We start from the raw sequence: 12,819 nt of genomic DNA, 5'->3' as shown, positions 1-12,819 counted from the left end.
TCGAATGATTAACGGTTTACAATTGCGTGATTAAATGAATCAGGCAATTATAAACTCATTAACCTGGGGCACCATGGGAAAGTTGGTTTTATTGAGTTTCTATTTCCCAAATTAACTCAAAGAATATCAGAATATCAATTTTACAACAGTCGCTAATTAATCAATTTCCTCTGCAGTCTCATTCTGAACGTCGCATAATCTGGGAATCTGCACAAACCCGAGTCCCACCAATGAGTCTGTACCACACCAATCTAGTTGATTATTACTATGACACGTGTTACCCAAAATGGGGATTTAAAAGAGAGAGACAAATAGAAAATACACAAGAGAAATATACATTTGGGTGCATTTGTCAGCTATGCTTATTTTAACCCTAACCTTGCCCCGAACCTCAGATCTTATGGGTCAGAATATAATGATGTAATTACGTGTTGAAGGTCCCCGATGGGGGTCTCCGCGTGGACCGTTTATGCTGGTCTCCATGCCCTCTCCCTCATTTTCATCCTGGGTGTTATCGCAAAACACAAACTATGAGCCTTGTATGCAATCAATTGTACCATAACATTCAGCCATCTCTATGTATCGATGCAATTTAACCAATACAGCTGCAGGTGTGTTAGGACACTGATGATTTGTCCCCTCAGATAGGAAATGACCTCAGGGTCACAGCATCTGTTCTGTTGCAGCCTCCACACTGACATTTCTCTGTCACTATGACTCCATACACTGGTCCTGACTATTTTTTTATTTTTTATTTTACCTTTATTTAACTAGGCAAGTCAGTTACAAAGAAATTCTTATTTACAACGATGGCCTAGGAAGAGTGGGTTAACTGCCTTGTTCAGGGGCAGAACGAGAGATATTTACCTTTTCAGCTCGGGGAATTGATCTAGCAACCTTTTGGATACTGGCCCAACGCTCTAACCACTAAGCTACCTTCCGCCCCGTAAGTAAACTGTAAAGATGAGGGGATACAAATAAAAGATTTGAACTGTAAAGGTTTAAATAGGATACGTGGTGTGTGTGTGTGTGTGTGTGTGTGTGTGTGTGTGTGTGTGTGTGTGTGTGTGTGTGTGTGTGTGTGTGTGTGTGTGTGTGTGTGTGTGTGTGTGTGTGTGTGTGTGTGAAACAGTCATAAAATGGTAGTCCTGCATTAAACGAACTCAGTGAAGCCCAGTTTTATGTTTTTTTGTTTGTTTACTATTTATGTTGAGGAAAAAGTATCAGCTAACAAAAGTGTCCAACTATATTACCGTAACTATATTACCATAACTATATTACTGTAACTATATTACCATAACTATATTACTGTAACTATAGTACCGTAACTATAGTACCATAACTATATTACCATAACTACAGTACCATAACTACAGTACCATAACAATATGACTATAACTATATTACCATAACTATATTACCCTAACTATAGTACCATAACTATAGTACCATAACTATATTACCATAACTATAGTACCATAACTATAGTACCATAACTATATTACCATAACTATATTACCATAACTATGGTACCATAACTATATTACCATAACTATGGTACCATAACTATATTACCATAACTACAGTACCATAACTATAATACCATAACTATAGTACCATAACTATATTACCATAACTATAGTACCATACCTATATTACCATAACTATAGTACCATAACTATATTACCATAACTATATTACCATAACTATATTACCATATCTACCTTTCCTGTGTGTGACTGTAGGACTAAAGCCAGTGTCATTCTGACATGCTGCAGGTGGCCCGGGCATAGGGACACACCTGGTCCCACCTGACACACACACAGGGCGTAGGGACCAGAGGACTCCACAACCAAGAAGTGAAGAAGAACCACTGACCACACACACACACAACTCTGGTCCAACCCCATTATTTAAGCTGGATACAGGCCACCAACTTGTCTGTCCTCGGTACACACACACACACACACACACACACACACACACACACACACACAAAATCAATTTGCGGGTGGAATGCCAGTCAAATAATACCCATGTTCCAAGTTGACTTAAAGGGTTTGGATACTTATGTAAATGTGATATTTCAGTTTTTTTATTTAGGAAAAAATGTGCAACAATTTCGAAAAACCTGTTTTCGCTTTGTAATTATGTGTAGATTGATGAGGGGGGGGAATGATTTAATCAATTTTAGAATTAGGCTGTAACGTCACAAAATGTAGAAAAAGTCAAGTGGTCTGAATACTTTCCGAATGCACCTTATGTGTTTTGATTGCGTTGTTTACTCCATAATTAGTTCATAGGCCTTGACACCGTGATATATAGGCTTAAGGCCGAGACAATAAGAAGACACAGACACAGAATAAATTCAACCACACATTTGTTTCATTATAAAACCGGAGAGCAACATCTCTCTGGTGAAATCCACAAAACGTTTTGCACGTAACAAAGAGTTACATGACCTACAGCATGGGCAAGCAAGGTTATTAAAAATATTATAGAACTTTTTTTTAAACCTTTATTTAATTAACTAGGCAAGTCAGTTTTTTAAAAATCATTGCAGCTAAGCCTTTTACCTAAATGTAATTATCCTAACCTGCCCCGTTCCTTATCCTAACCAAATCAAATTGTATTGGTCACATACACATGGTTAGCAGATGTTAATGTGACCATAGCGAAATGCTTGTGCTTCTAGTTCCGACCGTGCAGTAATATCTAACAAGTAATCTAACAATTTCACAACAACTACCTTACACACAACAAGACAGGAAATGACCTCAGGGCCATAGCATCTGTTCTGTTGCTGCCTCCACACTGACATTTCTCTGTCACTATGACTCCGTACACTGGTCCTGACTGTAAAGATGAGGGGATGAAAATAAAGGATTTTAACTGTAAAGGTTTAAATAGGATATATGTTGTGTGTGTGTGTGTGTGTGTGTGTGTGTGTGTGTGTGTGTGTGTGTGTGTGTGTGTGTGTGTGTGTGTGTGTGTGTGTGTGTGTGTGTGTGTGTGTGTGTGTGTGTGTGAAACATAGTCATAAAATGGTAGTCCTGCATTAAACGAACTCAGTGAAGCCCAGTTTTATGTGAGATATCGCATTTTGTAACACACAGTTTGAAAAAGCATGTGATCAAACGAAGCTTCTGATAAAGTGAAACACGCATCGGCAAACTGCTTCGAAGATGGATACTTAGCAATTTCGACGCACGCCTCAGAGCATGTTATGAAACGTAACATTACTATTGGCCTGACACTGATGATTTACAGGCCACGTCAGGCCCGTAAATAGGGTTGAAAAATTTCCAGATAAAAAAAAGAATTCTGTTTGTAGGTTTTTCAGGAATATTCCAAATGGGATTTCTGGGAAACTTGGAAAATGTATCAAGATTTTGCAACCCTACCTCAAATACATGTTTTATTTGTCACATGCACCGAATACAAGAGGTTTAGACCTTACTTACTTACCTGCAAGTCACATTATGCAGGCTCACAAAGTGATGTGTTATTCCTATTGGAATCCAGCCAGAGGTAGGATATCCAACAGTTGGAATTTATATTCACCCGCAACCTGCATTGGGGCGGCAGGGTAGCCTAGTGGTTAGAGTGTTGGGCTAGTAACCGAAAGGTTGCAAGTTCAAATTCCTGAGCTGACAAGGTACAAATGTCCTTCTGAGCAAGGCAGTTAACCCACTGTTCCTAGGCAGTCATTGAAAATAATATGTTTTTCTTAACTGACTTGCCTAGTTAAATAAAGGTGAATAAATAACGACTGGCACGGTTCAGAACAGTGTGAGGAGACTACCTAAGCCATTTAAACTGGAACAACCAACCAAGGGTGCAAAAAAACTAAATGATTAGACATTTTTTATTTATCTTTGTGCAGCATAAGATTAATCAATAAATCACTTGATGTTCTTGCAAAAACACAGATATTAAAAACAATTCACAAACATGGACATGCAGTAGAGCATGCATAATGTCGTTGATTTGACTTCTCATTTAGTTTGGAGTCAGTTTTAGTAATAATTACTTTTCATTGAACTTACTAGAAGTATTTGAGTTAAAAATGCAGATGGTCATACAGTGTTAAACCAACACTCCCCCAAAATACTGTGTTTGGGAATAAAACTAAAAAGTGTAGCAGCGTCATCTCTAATAGTGTTAAAGTCTGAATTTGCAACACCCATGGAGTTAGGGAACCAACGCTCTAGGGGTGTTAGTTTGTCAACACTTTGAACAGTGTTTGTTTAATAACACTATTTTGATGGGTCGCATATACACATTAAGTGTTACATTTAACACTGTAGATGTAAAAATAATATTGATCTCAAAAATGCTATGTAGGGTTAAAGTTAGGGTTAGGTTTTATGACTTTGTTGTTGTGCCAGCTAGTGACCACTCTGCAGAGCTGCCTCCAGTACATGAGTCATCCAAATAAATGTCTACCTGCGAGCTACTGTATGTACTGTGATGTCTGAAATATACATGATTGGTGTAGATAATAATTAAATACAAGATAATTAGCTCTATATGATAGAAGTAACATTATAATAAGACTGGTTATTTCCTAAAGTGTATTTGTACATAAATCAATAGCGATATTCATAACAAAATTCCCATGCAGAATATTACATCAATATTACAAAACAAGCTTAGTGGTAAATCACTGCTTGTGTGAGTTTTGCAGAATAATACAACACATCAAATGATACCGTGCCTTCAGAAAGTATTCACACCCCTTGACTTTGTCCACATTTTGTTGTGGTAAAGCCTGAAATAAATTCAACTGAGATGTTTGGGTCACTGGTCTACACACAATAGCCCATAATGTCAAAGTGGAATTATGTTTTTCAAAAGATTTACAAATGAATTAAAAATGAAAATCTGAAATGTCTTGAGTGAAAAAGTATTCAACCCCTTTGATATGGCAAGTCTAAATAAGTTCAGGAGTAAACATTTGCTTAACAAATCACATAATACATTGCATGGACTCACTCTGTGTGCAATAATAGTGTTTTAACATGATTTTATAAATGACTACTTTATCTCTGTACCCCACACATACAATTATTGGTAAGGTCCTTTGGACGAGCAGGGAATTTCAAACACAGATTCAAGCACAAAGACCAGGGAGGTTTTCCAAATGCCTTGTAAAGGGCACCTATTGGTAGATGGGTAAAACAAAGCAAAAAGCAGACATTGAATATCCCTTTGAGCATGGTGGAGTTACTAATTTCACTTTGGGTGGTGTATCAATACATCCAGTCACTACAAAGATACAGGCGTCCTTCCTAACTCAGTTGTTAGACAGGAAGGAAACCACTCATGGATTTCACAATGAAGCTACTGGTGACTTTAAAACAGTTACAGAGTTTAATGGTTGTGATAGGAAAACATTGAGGATGGATCAAACACATTGTAATTACTACACAATACTAACCTAATTGACTAGTTTGATGGGGCGGCATGTTGCCTAGTGGTTAGAGTGTTGGGCCATTAACCAAAAGGTTTGTGGATCGAATCACCGAGCTGACAAGGTAAAAATCTGTCGTTCTGCACCTGAACAAGGCAGTTAACCCACTGTTCCCGAGTAGGCTGTCATTGTAAATAAGAATTTGTTCTTAACTGACCTGCCTAGTTATATAAAGGTAAATAAATAATAATAATTGACAGAGTGAAAAGAAGGAAGCCTGTACAGAATAAAACATATTCCAAAACATGCATCATGTTTGAAACAAGGAACTATAGTCATATGGCAAAGCAGTTAAGCTTTTGTCCTGAATAGAAAGTGTTATTTTTTAGGCTAATCCAATACACCAGACACTGGGAGATGAATTCACCTTTCAGCTGGACAATAACACAAGGCCAAATCTACACTGGAGTTGCTTACCAAGAAGACAGTGAATCTATGGCAAGACCTGAAAATGGTTCTCTAGCAATGATCAACAGCAAATTTGGCAGAGCTTGAAGAATTTTGAAGAGAATAATGGGCAAATGTTGAACAGTCCAGGTGTGGAAAGCTCTTAGAGACTTACCCAGACAGAGTCACAGCTGTAATCACTGTCAAAGGTGCTTCTACAAAGTATTGACTTAGGGGTGTGACTACTTATGTAAATGACATATTTCTGTTTTTCATTTGCAGTAAATTAGTAAACATTTCTGAAAACATGTTTTCACTTTGTCATTATGGGGTATAGTGTGTAGATGGGTGACAAAATAAATCGATTTAATCCATTTTGAATTCAGTAAGTTAAGGGGTATGAATACTTTCTGAAGGCACTGTGCAGACCAAAACCAACTGCCTTTTTAAACAAGCTTAGTAAAGGTTATGACAATGCAGTTTAGGCAGACCGACCTGTTATCTTCCAACTTTGGTGTTGAATATAAAGATGAATATTGTCCTTTAAGGCTTTTTAATATTTGTGTAGCATTATTTATATTGATTAATTCACATTCTCAGTTATTGTATGGTAGTGAACAGGCTATGTGTAACAATGCATTAGTCACTATAAATGTACATTGTACTGTAGTGGTATTTACACTAGTCAAGTCAGTGAATAACTCTTATTAGTGATTTGAAACAGAAACTAATTCCACTAACTTTGGTGCAAAAAATATTTTTGAAAACAACTATTAACAAGCCACACACACGTTATTTTATCCTTGTGGGGAACTAACATTTATTTACATTCAAAGTCATATTTTCCCTAACCCTTACCCTAACACTAACCCAAACCTAACTCCTAACCCTAATTGTAACCCTAAACCTAAGCTTAAAATAGCCTGTGTCTTCATGGGGACGTGGGATATGTCCCCACAAGGATAGAATACTTAACACGCACACACACACGCTCTCACACACACGGCTCCTCCATGAACTGAATGTTATGCAGGCTCCAGGTTTAGGGCCTCTCTGGTAGCTTCAGGGCTCTTGTCAATGTTGTCATTTTTCTCAAGGAACTTAAGTCGACCCATCAATCTTCTGCCATAGCCAGAAGAGATGAGAAACAGTAGAAGACCCAGAACAGTGATGATAATGACGATAGGTGACCTGACGATCCCAGAAACGCTTGTTTTTCATTTCTCACTGAGAAAATAAAGAGAGGTTAGCACTCTGAATACTCACAAACGTTGCAGTATCAAGCCCCATATGGGATTTATACACTGAGTGTACAACACATTAGGAACATCTCCCAAATATTGAGTTGCACCCCCTTTTGCCCTCAGAACAGCCTTAATTCATCGGGGCATGGATCCTACAAGGTTTTGAAAGCATTCCACAGTGATAATGGCCCATCTTGACTCCAATGCTTTCCACAGTTGTGTCAAGTTGGCTGGTTGTCCTTTGGGTGGTGGACCATTCCTGATACCCAGAGGAATCTGTTGAGCGTGAAAGACCCAGCTGCGTTGCAGTTCTTGACACACTCAAACCTGTGCACCTGGCACCTACTACCATACCTCGTTCAAATGCACTTAAATCTTGTGTCTTGCCCATTCACCCTCTGAATGGTACACATACACAAGCCATGTCTCATTTATCACAAGGCTAAATAAATAAAACTCCTTCTTTAACCTGTCTCCTCCCCTTCATCTACGCTAATTGAAGTGGATTTAACAAGTGACATCAATAAGGGATTATAGCTTTCACCTGGATTCACCTGGTCAGTCTATGTCATGGAAAGAGCAGGTGTTCCTAATGTTTTGTACACTCAGTGTATATGAATACTGTATTATCACATTTAATTTGAATTACTGGACCTTTTCCTGGTCATATCACATGAACCCATTTAACCTATGTAACACTGGTCACTGTATTTTAACATTGTACTCACATGTAACTTTAACATTCAATTTGCCTTTTCCTGCGCCACAGTTTGTGTTAATGAAAAAAGTGTAGTTTCCCTCATCAGCTTTGGAAAAAATTTTGATCTCAAAAAAGTAGGTTTTGGTTGTTATTGTAATCTTACAATCTGTTGTACAAATTCATATTGGAATTTTTGATTTATGCTTCCAGAAATACCGTTCAGTTTTACATCCCGTCTTATTCTGATCTGCATCACGGCAATCCACTCTACATGTCAGGTTGTGGTTCCGTCCTGCTACAACCGATTGACTTTCACACGTTACGTCAATCCCTGGAAAACAAACAAGGACATGAATAAATAAACAAGCAACATAATATCAGATACCAATGAATGAAAGGATATCAATGGATAATATTGGGTATCAAACTATATCAAGGAATCAACATGCAACATAATATCATAGCATTGGTCCACTACAATTTTACATTATGATAAACGTGTTCATATACTGTACATACAATGACAAACGTGTACATTCACATTCATATGTATGATTAACACCCTTCATAAAGATGAGCAATAATGACTGTACACTCTTAGAAGTAAAGCTGCCTGGAAGAACCTTTTGGTTTGCCACACCAACGGAACCTTTGCAGGTCCTTGAGTTACCCCTCTGAAAAGGGTCTCATAAGAACCTCTGTGTAAAAGTTTAAACTGGAAACTTTTTGTAATGTGAGGGGTTCAATTTTGAAACTTTTTATTAATGTATTGTAGAGGTGACAGACTGTCAGATTAGAGGCGTGGCTTATTGGAGGCGTGGCTTTTAGTTAGTTCTTTATGGCCACCCGTTAGCGTAAATGTAATTCCGGTTCATCATTTTTATAATATTGAGTGTTTATGGATATTAGAGCAGTGTAAGGGTGTGTGCTGGTGGCAGGGAAGTCAGGCGCAGGAGATCGAACTTGGTATAAAACGGAGCAGTTTAGTAAGTGCTCAAAAACTCAGAAAACCAAAATAATACAAGTGGGTACAAAACCCGTCGCACACCAGAACATATCTTGCACATAGCTTACAAACAAACAATCACGGACAATGAGGGGGAACAGAGGGTTAAATACACAACATGTAATGAATGGGATTGGAATCAGGTGTGATACAAGACAAAACCAAAAGAAAATGAAAACAGGATCAGCGATGGCTAGAAGGTTGGTGACTTCGATCGCCGCACGCAGCCCGAACAAAGAGAGGGACCAACTTTGGTGGAAGTCGTGACAAGCAGTGGTACTGGGCTACCTTCAGACAAGTGTTGTAAGGCTTGTGATCATACTTGAGCAAACAATTAACATGTACAGTGCCTTCCAAAAACTATTCATACCCCTTGACTTATTCCACATTTTTTTGTGTTACTCTAAAAGGAAAATGTATTAACTATATTTTTTACACATAATAGCTCATAACGATAAATAGAACACATGTTATTAGACATTTCAATAAATGTATTGAAGATTTTATACAGAAATATTGAATTTACATAAGTATTCACACCCCTGAGTCAATACTTTGTAGAAGCCCCTTGGGCAGTGATTACAGCTGTGTCTTTCTGGGTAAGTTTCTATGAGCTTTGCCCATCATTATTCATAACAGAATTACCATGCAGAATATTACATCAATATTACAAAAAAAGCTTAGTGGTAAAACACTGCTTGTGAGTTTTTCAGAATATTAATCCAATTGTGCAAATGTATTAAACATCAAAAACTGAAATATCACATTTGCATAAGTATTCAGACCCTTTACTCAGTACTTTGTTGAAACACCTTTGGCAGCGATTACAGTCTTGAGTATGATGCTACAAGCTTGGCACACCTGTATTTGGGAGTTTCTCCCATTCTGCAGGTCCTCTCAAGCTCTGTCAGGTTGGATGGGGTTTTGTCGCTGCACAGCCATTTTCAGGTCTCTCCACAGATTTTCAATCAGGTTCAAGTCCAGGCTCTTGCTGGGCCACATTTAGAGACTTGACCCGAAGCCCTTCCTGTGTTGTCTTGACTGTGTGTGTAGGGTCATTGTCTTGTTGGAAGGTGAACCTTCACCCCAGTCTGAGATCCTGAACACTCTGGAGCAGGTGTTCATCAAGGATCTGTCTGTACTTTGCACCATTCATCTTTCCCTTGATCCTGACTAGCTGAAAAACATCCCCACAGCATGTTGCTGCCACCATCATGCTTCACCATAGGGATGGTGCTAGGTTTCCTCCAGATGTGATGCTTGGCATTCAGGCCAAGAGTTCAATCTTGGTTTCATCAGACCAGGGAATCTTGTATCTCATGGTCTTGGAGTCCTTCTGGTGCCTTTTGGAAAACTCCAAACGGGCTGTCATGTGCCTTTTACTGAGGAGTGGCTTCCATCTGGCCACTCTACCATAAAGTCCTCATTGATGGAGTGCGGCAGAGATGGTTGTCCTTCTGGAGATTTTCCCATCTCCACAGAGGAACTCTAGAGCTATGTAAGAGTGACCATCAGTTTCTTGGTCACCTCCCTGACCAAGGCCCTTCTCCCCCGATTGCTCAGTTTGGCCGGGCAGCCAGCTCTATGAAGAATGAAGGCTGGTTCAAAATTCTTCCAATTAAGAATGATGGAGGCCACTGTTTTCTTGGGGACCTTCAATACTGCAGACATTTTTTGGTACCCTTCCCCATATCTGTGCCTTGATACAATTCTGTCTCTGAGCTCTATGGACAATTCCTTCGACCTCATGGCTTGGTTTTTGCTCTGACATGCACTGTTAACTGTGGGACTTTATATAGACAGGTGTGTGCCTTTCCAAATCATGTCCAATCAATAGAATTTACCACAGGTGCACTCCAATCAAGTTGTAGAAACATCTCAAGGATGATCAATGGAATCAGGATGCACCTGAGCTTAATTTTGAGTCTCATAGCAAATACTTACCGAATGCACTGTAGCTTAGTAGAACCCCCCCCCCCTTGTTTAATGCACAAAAATGTAAGAGGGTAATTCTACCCAATGCATATGCTGAGTGTTGGAGTGTGACCCTGGCTTGCAGTAAAAAATATATATAATACAAAATCGTGCCGTTTGCTTATTTAAGGAATGTGAAGTTTAGTGGTTGGTCCCATATTCCTTGCACGCAATGACTACATCAAGCTTGTGACTCTACAAACTTGTTGGATGCATCTGTTGTTAGTTTTGGTTGTGTTTCAGTCATTTTTTGCTCATAGAAATGAATGGTAAATATTGTGTTGTGTCATTTTGGAGTCACTTTTATTATAAATAACAACAGCATATGTTTCTAAACACTTCTACAATAATGTGTTTGCTACCACGATGATGAACCCCTCAGCAACACCAATAACAGGGGAGGTTAGCATGTCTTGGGGCTATGATCTTTGACCCTCTGTAACTTTCTCACTCATAACAACCATAACATTGTATAAAGTGTGCAGTTTAAATGTACCTTTCATTCCTGACTGGACATTAGAAGTTACCAAACCGAGACACAGTAACAGCAGAAGCATTTTGCCATGTGTCCTAAAGCACAAAGAACAAATACCACAAAACATGAATAGCTTTTACATTAACCTACATTAACCTACATCAGATTGGACATAGGCCTAGTGCTTGAATCATACAGTCTATGTCTTGAAGGGACTGGAATTAACTCCAGCCCTGATCTGTAGTCATGGCAACTGTGGAGTTGTAGTGATATTTAAGAACAGGTCAGGATAAATTCTGGGTGAATCTGAATAGTTTTAAAGTCCCATTCAAGCTGTTTTTTTTATTACTTTTCCTGTTGAAAGACAATATCCAAAGTATAAATACAGTAATGTACACACTTAAGCATTAAAATAAAAATTGAGGAAAATAGGGCATCTTAAGGGCACACATACACTCTGACACACACACACACACACACACACACACACACACACACACACACACACACACACACACACACACACACACACACACACACACACACACACACACACACTGATCTAAGTAGGTAAGTATACTGTACTTACAAGCTTACAGCCTCTGAATGTTCTGCCATCAAATAAAGTTGTATAGTGCAGAGTCCCAGAAAATAACTGTGGGAGAAGAGATTGGGTGGAGACAGTGAATACCCCCTTTCACAACCTCTAACCTACCTGATGCCAACTGTTGAGAAGGCATGCAACACTTTCTCTTTCTCTCTCTGTTCTGGACAGATCCCCACAGTCCTAATATGGGCACTAAGGGAGTACAAAGCCGAAATAGATTTTACTTTCACCAAGGCAAAACAGGACAGGACGATCACGTCAGTGACTCAACCCACTCAAGTCGAGTATAGCAAGAAAAGCCTGGCAAGACATGACGCACCCCTCCTAGGGATGGCATGGAAGAGCACTAGTAAGCCAATGACCCAGCCCCTGTAATAAGGTCAGAGGCAGAGAATCCAAGTGTCCAAAATATTACTAAAGAGTTTACTACCCTACTATATTCATATCTCTCTCTCTCTCTCTCTCTCTCTCTCTCTCTCTCTCTCTCTCTCTCTCTCTCTCTCTCTCTCTCTCTCTCTCTCTCTCTCTGTCTGTCTGTCTGTCTGTTCTGGACCTAAATGCACGCGTCCTTATCCAATTCCGAGGTGCGTATTGAAGATATTGGAAAAACTATCCACATTTACTTTTAGTCAGGCAACAAGATGAGTAGGCCTAACGAACAGCAAAATCACTAGCCTATGTCAATCTACTATCCCCCATAGTACGAAAGTCGACCTATTCTATTCTATGCGAGCAATAAATACCCCAAACATAGTCTGGAACGTTGTGGGATGCGTTAGATCCCAAATGAATACAACCACAAGCATCAAAAAAACGTTTCAGATCAGAACATTTAGCTTAAAATGTTGATAAACTATTAGGCTATTTCTTCACATTATAAGCAGGAATGTTCCATTAGTGGAAAACACCATTATCCCGCAAATGCGATTATGCATGTAATGCTTTATTAT

The sequence above is a fragment of the Salmo salar genome, chromosome 19 (assembly GCF_965601325.2).
Source record: "Salmo salar chromosome 19, fSalSal1, whole genome shotgun sequence".
Taxonomy (NCBI): domain Eukaryota; kingdom Metazoa; phylum Chordata; class Actinopteri; order Salmoniformes; family Salmonidae; genus Salmo; species Salmo salar.
The sequence above is the reverse complement of the archived record's forward strand: the minus strand, read 5'-3'. Positions refer to the sequence as shown.